We start from the raw sequence: 12,091 nt of genomic DNA, 5'->3' as shown, positions 1-12,091 counted from the left end.
TGATGGTGCACTGGTGTATATGATATGAGGATGGTGCACTGGTGTATATGATATGAGGATGGTGCACTGGTGTATATGATATGAGGATGGTGCACTGGTGTATATGATATGAGGATGGTGCACTGGTGTATAATGTATGATATGAGGGTGGTGCACTGGTGTATATGATATGAGGATGGTGTACTGGTGTATATGATATGAGGGTGGTGCACTGGTATATATGATATGAGGATGGTGCACTGGTATATATGATATGAGGATGGTGCACTGGTGTATATGATATGAGGATGGTGCACTGGTATATATGATATGAGGATGGTGCACTGGTGTATATGATATGATGATGGTGCACTGGTGTATATGATATGAGGATGGTGCACTGGTGTATATGATATGAGGATGGTGCACTGGTGTATATGATATGAGGATGGTGCACTGGTGTATATGATATGAGGATGGTGCACTGGTGTATAATGTATGATATGAGGGTGGTGCACTGGTGTATATGATATGAGGATGGTGCACTGGTGTATATGATATGAGGATGGTGCACTGGTGTATATGATATGAGGATGGTGCACTGGTGTATATGATATGAGGATGGTGTACTGGTATATATGATATGAGGATGGTGCACTGGTATATATGATATGAGGGTGGTGCACTGGTGTATATTATATGAGGATGGTGCACTGGTGTATATGATATGAGGATGGTGTACTGGTATATATGATATGAGGATGGTGCACTGGTATATATGATATGAGGATTGAGCACTGGTATATATGATATGAGGATGGTGCACTGGTGTATATGATATGAGGATGGTGTACTGGTGTATATGATATGAGGATGGTGCACTGGTGTATATGATATGAGGATGGTGCACTGGTGTATATGATATGAGGATGGTGCACTGGTATATATGATATGAGGATGGTGCACTGGTGTATATGATATGAGGATGGTGCACTGGTGTATAATGTATGATATGAGGGTGGTGCACTGGTGTATATGATATGAGGATGGTGCACTGGTGTATATGATATGAGGATGGTGCACTGGTGTATATGATATGAGGATGGTGCACTGGTGTATATGATATGAGGATGGTGCACTGGTGTATATGATATGAGGATGGTGTACTGGTATATATGATATGAGGATGGTGTACTGGTGTATATGATATGAGGATGGTGCACTGGTGTATATGATATGAGGATGGTGTACTGGTGTATATGATATGAGGATGGTGTACTGGTGTATATGATATGAGGATGGTGTACTGGTATATATGATATGAGGATGGTGTACTGGTGTATATGATATGAGGATGGTGCACTGGTGTATATGATATGAGGATGGTGCACTGGTGTATATGATATGAGGATGGTGCACTGGTGTATATGATATGAGGATGGTGCACTGGTGTATATTATATGAGGATGGTGCACTGGTATATATGATATGAGGATGGTGCACTGGTATATATGATATGAGGATGGTGCACTGGTGTATATGATATGAGGATGGTGCACTGGTGTATATTATATGAGGATGGTGCACTGGTATATATGATATGAGGATGGTGCACTGGTGTATATGATATGAGGATGGTGCACTGGTGTATATGATATGAGGATGGTGCACTGGTATATATGATATGAGGATGGTGCACTGGTATATATGATATGAGGATGGTGCACTGGTATATATGATATGAGGATGGTGCACTGGTATATATGATATGAGGATGGTGCACTGGTGTATATGATATGAGGATGGTGCACTGGTGTATATGATATGAGGATGGTGCACTGGTATATATGATATGAGGATGGTGCACTGGTATATATGATATGAGGATGGTGCACTGGTATATATGATATGAGGATGGTGCACTGGTGTATATGATATGAGGATGGTGCACTGGTATATATGATATGAGGATGGTGTACTGGTATATATGATATGAGGATGGTGCACTGGTGTATATGATATGAGGATGGTGCACTGGTGTATATAATATGAGGATGGTGCACTGGCCGCACTGGTATATACAGTATGGAGCACTGCTTAGTTTGCAGTAGGGCACAGTTGTATGAGAGCGTTGTATAGAAGACTAATCCAATGATCCGGGGTCGGCAGCCTGACTCCTCTCTGTTCGGCTGCTTAATACTACACTGGTCTCACACTGGGATGAATCCATTCAGCACCAGTAAAGTATCAGTGTCACCATGGTAATTGTCACTTTGCGGTGTGCGTTACCTCCGGTGATGAATCCTCCTTTGTCTGCTCACATTCCTTAGAATTTTATCGCCCTTTCTGCAGCAATCTAAAATCCATTTGCGGAGCGGGGTTGTGGCGCTGCCAGGTCATTGTGCCGGAGCCAGAGACACTTTGTCTGCAGAGACTTCACTGCCGCTTTATGTGCACCGCAGGGCGTACATGTGTGATGGCGGGAAGAGCAGCCTGCCTGATACTGGTCACCTGCCCAGTAGTCTGCAGATACACGCACACCTGCCCGATACCAATCACCTGCCCGCTGGTCTGCAGATACACGCACACCTGCCCGATACCAATCACCTGCCCGCTGGTCTGCAGATACACGCACACCTGCCCGATACTGGTCACCTTCCCGCTGGTCTGCAGATACACGCACACCTGCCTGATACCAATCACCTGCCCGCTGGTCTGCAGATACACGCCCACCTGCCTGATACCAATCACCTGCCCGCTGGTCTGAAGATACACGCACACCTGCCCGATACCAATCACCTGCCCCCTGTTCTGCAGATAGCGCACACCTGCCCGATACTGGTCACCTTCCCGCTGGTCTGCAGATACACGCACACCTGCCCGATACCGGTCACCTTCCCGCTGGTCTGCAGATACACGCACACCTGCCCGATACCAATCACCTGCCCGCTGGTCTGCAGATACACGCACACCTGCTCAATACCAATCACCTGCCCGCTGGTCTGCAGATACACGCACACCTGCCCGATACCAATCACCTGCCTGATACTGGTCACCTGCCCAGTAGTCTGCAGATACACGCACACCTGCCCGATACCAATCACCTGCCCGCTGGTCTGCAGATACACGCACACCTGTCCGATATCAATCACCTGCCCGCTGGTCTGCAGATACACGCACACCTGCCCGATACTGGTCACCTTCCCGCTGGTCTGCAGATACACGCACACCTGCCTGATACCAATCACCTGCCCGCTGGTCTGCAGATACACGCACACCTGCCCGATACCAATCACCTGCCCGCTGGTCTGCAGATACACGCACACCTGCCCGATACCAATCACCTGCCCAGTGGTCTGCAGATACACGCACACCTGCCCGATACCAATCACCTGCCCGCTGGTCTGAAGATACACGCACACCTGCCCGATACCAATCACCTGCCCGCTGGTCTGCAGATACACGCACACCTGCCCGATACCAATCACCTGCCCGCTGGTCTGAAGATACATGCACACCTGCCCGATACCAATCACCTGCCCGATACCAATCGCCTGCCCATTGGTCTACAGATAAAACGCACACCTGCCCGATACCAATCACCTGCCCGATACCAATCACCTGCCTGATACTGGTCACCTGCCCGCTGGTCTGCAGATACACGCCCACCTGCCCGACACCTGTCACCTGCCCAGTGGTCTGCAGATACACGCACACCTGCCCGATACCAATCACCTGCCCGCTGATCTGCAGATACACGCACACCTGCCCGATACCAATCACCTGCCCGCTGGTCTGCAGATACACGCACACCTGCCCGATACCAATCACCTGCCCGATACCAATCACCTGCCCACTGGTCTGCAGATAAAACGCACACCTGCCCGATACCAATCACCTGCCCGATACCAATCACCTGCCCGCTGGTCTGCAGATACACGCACACCTGCCCGATACCAATCACCTGCCCAGTAGTCTGCAGATACACGCACACCTGCCCGATACCAATCACCTGCCCAGTAGTCTGCAGATACATGTACACCTGCCCGATACCAATCACCTGCCCAGTAGTCTGCAGATACATGCACACCTGCCCGATACCAATCACCTGCCCGCTGGTCTGCAGATACACGCACACCTGCCTGATACCAATCACCTGCCCGCTGATCTGCAGATACACGCCCACCTGCCCGATACCAATCACCTGCCTACTGGTCTGCAGATACACGCACACCTGCCCGATACCAATCACCTGCCCGCTGGTCTGCAGATACATGCCCACCTGTCCGATACCAATCACCTGCCCAGTGGTCTGCAGATACACGCACACCTGCCCGATACCAATCACCTGCCCGATACCAATCACCTGCCCGCTGGTCTGCAGATACACGCACACCTGCCTGATACCAATCACCTGCCCGCTGGTCTGAAGATACATGCACACCTGCCCGATACCAATCACCTGCCCGCTGATCTGCAGATACACGCACACCTGCCCGATACCAATCACCTGCCCACTGGTCTGCAGATACACGCCCACCTGTCCGATACCAATCACCTGCCCAGTGGTCTGCAGATACACGCACACCTGCCCGATACCAATCACCTGCCCGCTGGTCTGCAGATACACGCACACCTGCCCGATACCAATCACCTGCCCGATACCAATCACCTGCCCACTGGTCTGCAGATAAAACGCACACCTGCCCGATACCAATCACCTGCCCGATACCAATCACCTGCCCGCTGGTCTGCAGATACACGCACACCTGCCCGATACCAATCACCTGCCCAGTAGTCTGCAGATACACGCACACCTGCCCGATACCAATTACCTGCCCAGTAGTCTGCAGATACATGCACACCTGCCCGATACCAATCACCTGCCCAGTAGTCTGCAGATACATGCACACCTGCCCGATACCAATCACCTGCCCGCTGGTCTGCAGATACACGCACACCTGCCTGATACCAATCACCTGCCCGCTGATCTGCAGATACACGCCCACCTGCCCGATACCAATCACCTGCCTACTGGTCTGCAGATACACGCACACCTGCCCGATACCAATCACCTGCCCGCTGGTCTGCAGATACATGCCCACCTGTCCGATACCAATCACCTGCCCAGTGGTCTGCAGATACACGCACACCTGCCTGATACCAATCACCTGCCCGATACCAATCACCTGCCCGATACCAATCACCTGCCCGATACCAATCACCTGCCCGCTGGTCTGCAGATACACGCACACCTGCCTGATACCAATCACCTGCCCGCTGGTCTGAAGATACATGCACACCTGCCCGATACCAATCACCTGCCCGCTGATCTGCAGATACACGCACACCTGCCCGATACCAATCACCTGCCCACTGGTCTGCAGATACACGCCCACCTGTCCGATACCAATCACCTGCCCAGTGGTCTGCAGATACACGCACACCTGCCTGATACCAATCACCTGCCCGATACCAATCACCTGCCCGATACCAATCACCTGCCCGCTGGTCTGCAGATACACGCACACCTGCCTGATACCAATCACCTGCCCGCTGGTCTGAAGATACATGCACACCTGCCCGATACCAATCACCTGCCCGCTGATCTGCAGATACACGCACACCTGCCCGATACCAATCACCTGCCCGCTGGTCTGCAGATACACGCACACCTGCCTGATACCAATCACCTGCCCGCTGGTCTGAAGATACATGCACACCTGCCTGATACCAATCACCTGCCCGCTGGTCTGCAGATACACGCACACCTGCCTGATACCAATCACCTGCCCGCTGGTCTGCAGATACACGCACACCTGCCCGATACCAATCACCTGCCCGCTGGTCTGCAGATACACGCACACCTGCCCGATACCAATCACCTGCCCGCTGGTCTGCAGATACATGCACACCTGTCTGATACCAATCACCTGCCCGATACCAATCACCTGCCCCCTGTTCTGCAGATAGCGCACACCTGCCCGATACCTGTTACCAGCCCGCTGTCAGATATTTGGGGTCCTGATAGTTGTGGTCTGTACATTTGGAGGTGCACATTGTAGTACAGTTCTCCTGATGTGAGGCCCCCCTCCCCCATGTCTCGGTTCTGGGGGCGCACCTATGTATTTGTTTCATGTTTCTGATAATATCGGACCCTGCTTGTACTTCACTATTTTTAGGTCCAGAAACTTGCTGCAGGCTCTTCCCTGTCCCCAGGAGCCCCATTGTGATGATAATGAGGAGGGGGCTGGCGTGGTGTGACTGCAGAATCTCCTCTTTTCTAATTTTGCCCCTGTATAAGTGATGTGGGTGATCCCGGCCCCTGTGCCCGCTCCGCACCCCTGCAATACAAGGACAAAGCAGCAGGCATGACATGAATGGGAATCAGCGCTGTGACCCAGGCGGCCAGAACCCCCCGGAGCCCCCCATGGATTGTGCAGCCTCTTCAGTCGGGCTCTTATCTCCTGTATTTGTGCGCTCTCACACCGCCCTCCTCCTCTCCTCGCTCCCAGGCCCCTGTTTACTCAAAATACCCAAACAAGGAGCATTGTGTGCACCCTTAATCCGTGGGGGAACCTCGGAGCCGAGTTTGTCGCTCTTACATCCTCCTTTATAGTTGTACAAAAGTAAAGGTCAGAAGACAAAAGTCCCTTCCCAGCGATTGTCCTCTGTTATCTGCTCCTGTGCTGTTGTGGGGAAAGTTGTCAGATCTTTTTCATTTTGCTGTGTTGTCGCAGTGTTTCATCTGCTCCATTGTAATTTCCTGCTGTTCATATGAATGAATGTTAGTCCGAAATGTCCTCACAGCTGTTCCCTTCCCCCACTCTGAATGATACCGTACATAGAAGGCAGAGCCCCCCCATAGCGCCAAACTACTAGTTGGATACACTTGTATCTCAGGTATCACATGCACGGATACATTGTAACAAAGCCCCAGATTCAGGACAGGAGAGAGATCTGGGCAGATGGCATCTAGTATTGAGTGAATTTATTCTGTTATTTCCAGGGGTCCCGGGCTGTCCTCTCCCTATGTGTGACTGGTGGCCCCCTAATATTCTGTTATTTCAGGGGTCCCAGGCTGTCCTCTCCTTATGTGTGACTGGTGGCCCCCTAATATTCTGTTATTTCCAGGGGTCCCGGGCTGTCCTCTCCTTATGTGTGACTGGTGGCCCCCTAATATTCTGTTATTTCCAGGGGTCCCGGGCTGTCCTCTCCTTATGTGTGACTGGTGGCCCCCTAATATTCTGTTATTTCCAGGGGTCCCGGGCTGTCCTCTCCTTATGTGTGACTGGTGGCCCCCTAATATTCTGTTATTTCCAGGGGTCCCGGGCTGTCCTCTCCTTATGTGTGACTGGTGGCCCCCTAATATTCTGTTATTTCCAGGGGTCCCGGGCTGTCCTCTCCTTATGTGTGACTGGTGGCCCCCTAATATTCTGTTATTTCCAGGGGTCCCGGGCTGTCCTCTCCTTATGTGTGACTGGTGACCCCCTAATATTCTCTTATTTCCAGGGGTCCCGGGCTGTCCTCTCCCTATGTGTGACTGGTGGCCCCCTAATATTCTCTTATTTCCAGGGGTCCCGGGCTGTCCTCTCCTTATGTGTGACTGGTGACCCCCTAATATTCTCTTATTTCCAGGGGTCCCGGGCTGTCCTCTCCTTATGTGTGACTGGTGGCCCCCTAATATTCTGTTATTTCCAGGGGTCCCGGGCTGTCCTCTCCTTATGTGTGACTGGTGACCCCCTAATATTCTCTTATTTCCAGGGGTCCCAGGCTGTCCTCTCCCTATGTGTGACTGGTGGCCCCCTAATATTCTGTTATTTCCAGGGGTCCCGGGCTGTCCTCTCCTTATGTGTGACTGGTGGCCCCCTAATATTCTGTTATTTCAGGGGTCCCGGGCTGTCCTCTCCTTATGTGTGACTGGTGGCCCCCTAATATTCTGTTATTTCCAGGGGTCCCGGGCTGTCCTCTCCTTATGTGTGACTGGTGGCCCCCTAATATTCTCTTATTTCCAGGGGTCCCGGGCTGTCCTCTCCTTATGTGTGACTGGTGGCCCCCTAATATTCTGTTATTTCAGGGGTCCCGGGCTGTCCTCTCCTTATGTGTGACTGGTAGCCCCCTAATATTCTGTTATTTCCAGGGGTCCCAGGCTGTCCTCTCCTTATGTGTGACTGGTGGCCCCCTAATATTCTGTTATTTCCAGGGGTCCCGGGCTGTCCTCTCCTTATGTGTGACTGGTGGCCCCCTAATATTCTGTTATTTCCAGGGGTCCCGGGCTGTCCTCTCCCTATGTGTGACTGGTGGCCCCCTAATATTCTGTTATTTCCAGGGGTCCCAGGCTGTCCTCTCCTTATGTGTGACTGGTGGCCCCCTAATATTCTGTTATTTCAGGGGTCCCGGGCTGTCCTCTCCTTATGTGTGACTGGTGGCCCCCTAATATTCTGTTATTTCCAGGGGTCCCGGGCTGTTCTCTCCTTATGTGTGACTGGTGGCCCCCTAATATTCTGTTATTTCCAGGGGTCCCGGGCTGTCCTCTCCTTGTGTGACTGGTGACCCCCTAATATTCTGTTATTTCCAGGGGTCCCGGGCTGTCCTCTCCTTATGTGTGACTGGTGGCCCCCTAATATTCTGTTATTTCCAGGGGTCCCTGGCTGTCCTCTCCTTATGTGTGACTGGTGGCCCCCTAATATTCTGTTATTTCCAGGGGTCCCGGGCTGTCCTCTCCTTGTGTGACTGGTGGCCCCCTAATATTCTGTTATTTCCAGGGGTCCCGGGCTGTCCTCTCCTTATGTGTGACTGGTGGCCCCCTAATATTCTGTTATTTCCAGGGGTCCCGGGCTGTCCTCTCCTTATGTGTGACTGGTGGCCCCCTAATATTCTCTTATTTCCAGGGGTCCCGGGCTGTCCTCTCCTTATGTGTGACTGGTGGCCCCCTAATATTCTGTTATTTCCAGGGGTCCCGGGCTGTCCTCTCCTTATGTGTGACTGGTGGCCCCCTAATATTCTCTTATTTCCAGGGGTCCCGGGCTGTCCTCTCCTTATGTGTGACTGGTGGCCCCCTAATATTCTGTTATTTCCAGGGGTCCCGGGCTGTCCTCTCCTTATGTGTGACTGGTGGCCCCCTAATATTCTGTTATTTCCAGGGGTCCCGGGCTGTCCTCTCCCTATGTGTGACTGGTGGCCCCCTAATATTCTGTTATTTCAGGGGTCCCGGGCTGTCCTCTCCTTATGTGTGACTGGTGGCCCCCTAATATTCTCTTATTTCCAGGGGTCCCAGGCTGTTCTCTCCCTATGTGTGACTGGTGGCCCCCTAATATTCTGTTATTTCCAGGGGTCCCGGGCTGTCCTCTCCTTATGTGTGACTGGTGGCCCCCTAATATTCTGTTATTTCAGGGGTCCCGGGCTGTCCTCTCCCTATGTGTGACTGGTGGCCCCCTAATATTCTGTTATTTCAGGGGTCCCGGGCTGTCCTCTCCTTATGTGTGACTGGTGGCCCCCTAATAATCTGTTATTTCCAGGGGTCCCGGGCTGTCCTCTCCTTATGTGTGACTGGTGGCCCCCTAATATTCTGTTATTTCCAGGGGTCCCGGGCTGTCCTCTCCTTATGTGTGACTGGTGGCCCCCTAATATTCTGTTATTTCCAGGGGTCCCGGGCTGTCCTCTCCTTATGTGTGACTGGTGGCCCCCTAATATTCTGTTATTTCCAGGGGTCCCGGGCTGTCCTCTCCTTATGTGTGACTGGTGGCCCCCTAATATTCTGTTATTTCCAGGGGTCCCGGGCTGTCCTCTCCTTATGTGTGACTGGTGGCCCCCTAATATTCTGTTATTTCCAGGGGTCCCGGGCTGTCCTCTCCTTATGTGTGACTGGTGGCCCCCTAATATTCTCTTATTTCCAGGGGTCCCTGGCTGTCCTCTCCTTATGTGTGACTGGTGGCCCCCTAATATTCTGTTATTTCCAGGGGTCCCGGGCTGTCCTCTCCTTATGTGTGACTGGTGGCCCCCTAATATTCTGTTATTTCAGGGGTCCCTGGCTGTCCTCTCCTTATGTGTGACTGGTGGCCCCCTAATATTCTGTTATTTCCAGGGGTCCCGGGCTGTCCTCTCCTTGTGTGACTGGTGGCCCCCTAATATTCTGTTATTTCAGGGGTCCCGGGCTGTCCTCTCCTTATGTGTGACTGGTGGCCCCCTAATATTCTGTTATTTCCAGGGGTCCCGGGCTGTCCTCTCCCTATGTGTGACTGGTGGCCCCCTAATATTCTGTTATTTCCAGGGGTCCCGGGCTGTCCTCTCCTTATGTGTGACTGGTGGCCCCCTAATATTCTGTTATTTCCAGGGGTCCCGGGCTGTTCTCTCCTTATGTGTGACTGGTGGCCCCCTAATATTCTCTTATTTCCAGGGGTCCCGGGCTGTCCTCTCCTTATGTGTGACTGGTGGCCCCCTAATATTCTGTTATTTCCAGGGGTCCCGGGCTGTCCTCTCCTTATGTGTGACTGGTGGCCCCCTAATATTCTCTTATTTCCAGGGGTCCCGGGCTGTCCTCTCCTTATGTGTGACTGGTGGCCCCCTAATATTCTGTTATTTCCAGGGGTCCCGGGCTGTCCTCTCCTTATGTGTGACTGGTGGCCCCCTAATATTCTCTTATTTCCAGGGCCCTGGTTTGTGCACTCCTTATACACTGGCACATTGTACAGGATCCTCTCCTGTGTGCTGCAGGTTCTGGCTTTGTCTTCCTGACGTGTGGACTATTAGCAGATGCCGGACTGTCAGGGACACAATAGACTCCTCAGCGTTTGGCAGGCGGTGGCGGCAGATGAAGGGAACATTTTGCTTAAATTATCATTTATTGCATCTGGAAGTCATTCATGGGAAACCGGACGAGCGACACGTGAACCCGGGGCCGGTGGACGGTGCGATCTGCCCTGCACTTACTACTGCAACCCCCCCATAATAATACTACTACCCCCACCGTAATAATACTACAACCCCCACCATAATAACACTACAACCCCCACCATAATAACACTACAACCCCCACCGTAATAATACTACAACCCCCACCATAATAACACTACAACCCCCACCATAATAATACTACAACCCCCACCATAATAATACTACAACCCCCACCATAATAACACTATAACCCCCACCATAATAATACTACAACCCCCACCGTAATAATACTACAACCCCCACCATAATAATACTACAACCCCCACCGTAATAACACTACAACCCCCCACCATAATAATACTACAACCCCCACCATAATAATACTACAACCCCCACCATAATAACACTACAACCCCCACCATAATAACACTACAACCCCCACCGTAATAATACTACAACCCCCACCGTAATAATACTACAACCCCCACCGTAATAATACTACAACCCCCACCATAATAATACTACAACCCCCACCATAATAATACTACAACCCCCCACCATAATAACACTACAACCCCCACCATAATAACACTACAACCCCCACCATAATAACACTACAACCCCCACCATAATAATACTACAACCCCCCACCATAATAATACTACAACCCCCACCATAATAATACTACAACCCCCACCATAATAACACTACAACCCCCACCATAATAATACTACAACCCCCCACCATAATAATACTACAACCCCCACCATCATCCTACTGGCTCATATACCTACCCTGCTGCTTCCACTATGTAACTCTCACCCTGTGCCCTCCTCTGCTGAAATCCTCTGTACTGCAGTATTTTTCTCTCTCCATCCATCTACAGAATCCCTTCAGCTTCCCCTTTCTATAAGGACTTGCAATATTTGGGGGTTCTCTTTAATTAGGGGTTGGGTCCCCCTCAGGCTGCTCATTAACCCTTTTGTTTCTATTGGGTCGGGTGTCGCCTCCTTTGATGGCCCCCAAATACTCTGCACATGAGTAATGAGTGGCAGGCTGTTTAACCCCCTGTGTGCTGCTCCTCTCTCTGTGCCTATTGTGCCAGCGGCTGGTTTGGTTAAACCGCAGAATATCCGTGACTCATTAATGCCCGCCGTGTCATGTGACCCGCGGTCCCCGCACAATGGACGCCGCTGAATCCTCTCCTTTAATCTGTGAC

At 51.6% G+C, this 12,091-nt stretch overlaps 2 protein-coding genes across 2 annotated transcripts in view; one reads left to right on the top strand and one right to left on the bottom strand.

Moving 5' to 3' along the window:
* EAF2 (ELL associated factor 2) overlaps positions 1-12,091 on the bottom strand; it is a 361,203-nt gene that overhangs the window by 50,286 nt on the left and 298,826 nt on the right. The gene's annotated exons all lie outside the window — the stretch shown is intronic.
* The window catches only part of SEMA5B (semaphorin 5B), a 98,156-nt gene that overhangs the window by 47,636 nt on the left and 38,429 nt on the right, over positions 1-12,091 (top strand). The gene's annotated exons all lie outside the window — the stretch shown is intronic.

Source organism: Leptodactylus fuscus, chromosome 8 (genome assembly GCF_031893055.1).
Source record: "Leptodactylus fuscus isolate aLepFus1 chromosome 8, aLepFus1.hap2, whole genome shotgun sequence".
Taxonomy (NCBI): domain Eukaryota; kingdom Metazoa; phylum Chordata; class Amphibia; order Anura; family Leptodactylidae; genus Leptodactylus; species Leptodactylus fuscus.
The sequence above is the reverse complement of the archived record's forward strand: the minus strand, read 5'-3'. Positions and strand labels throughout refer to the sequence as shown.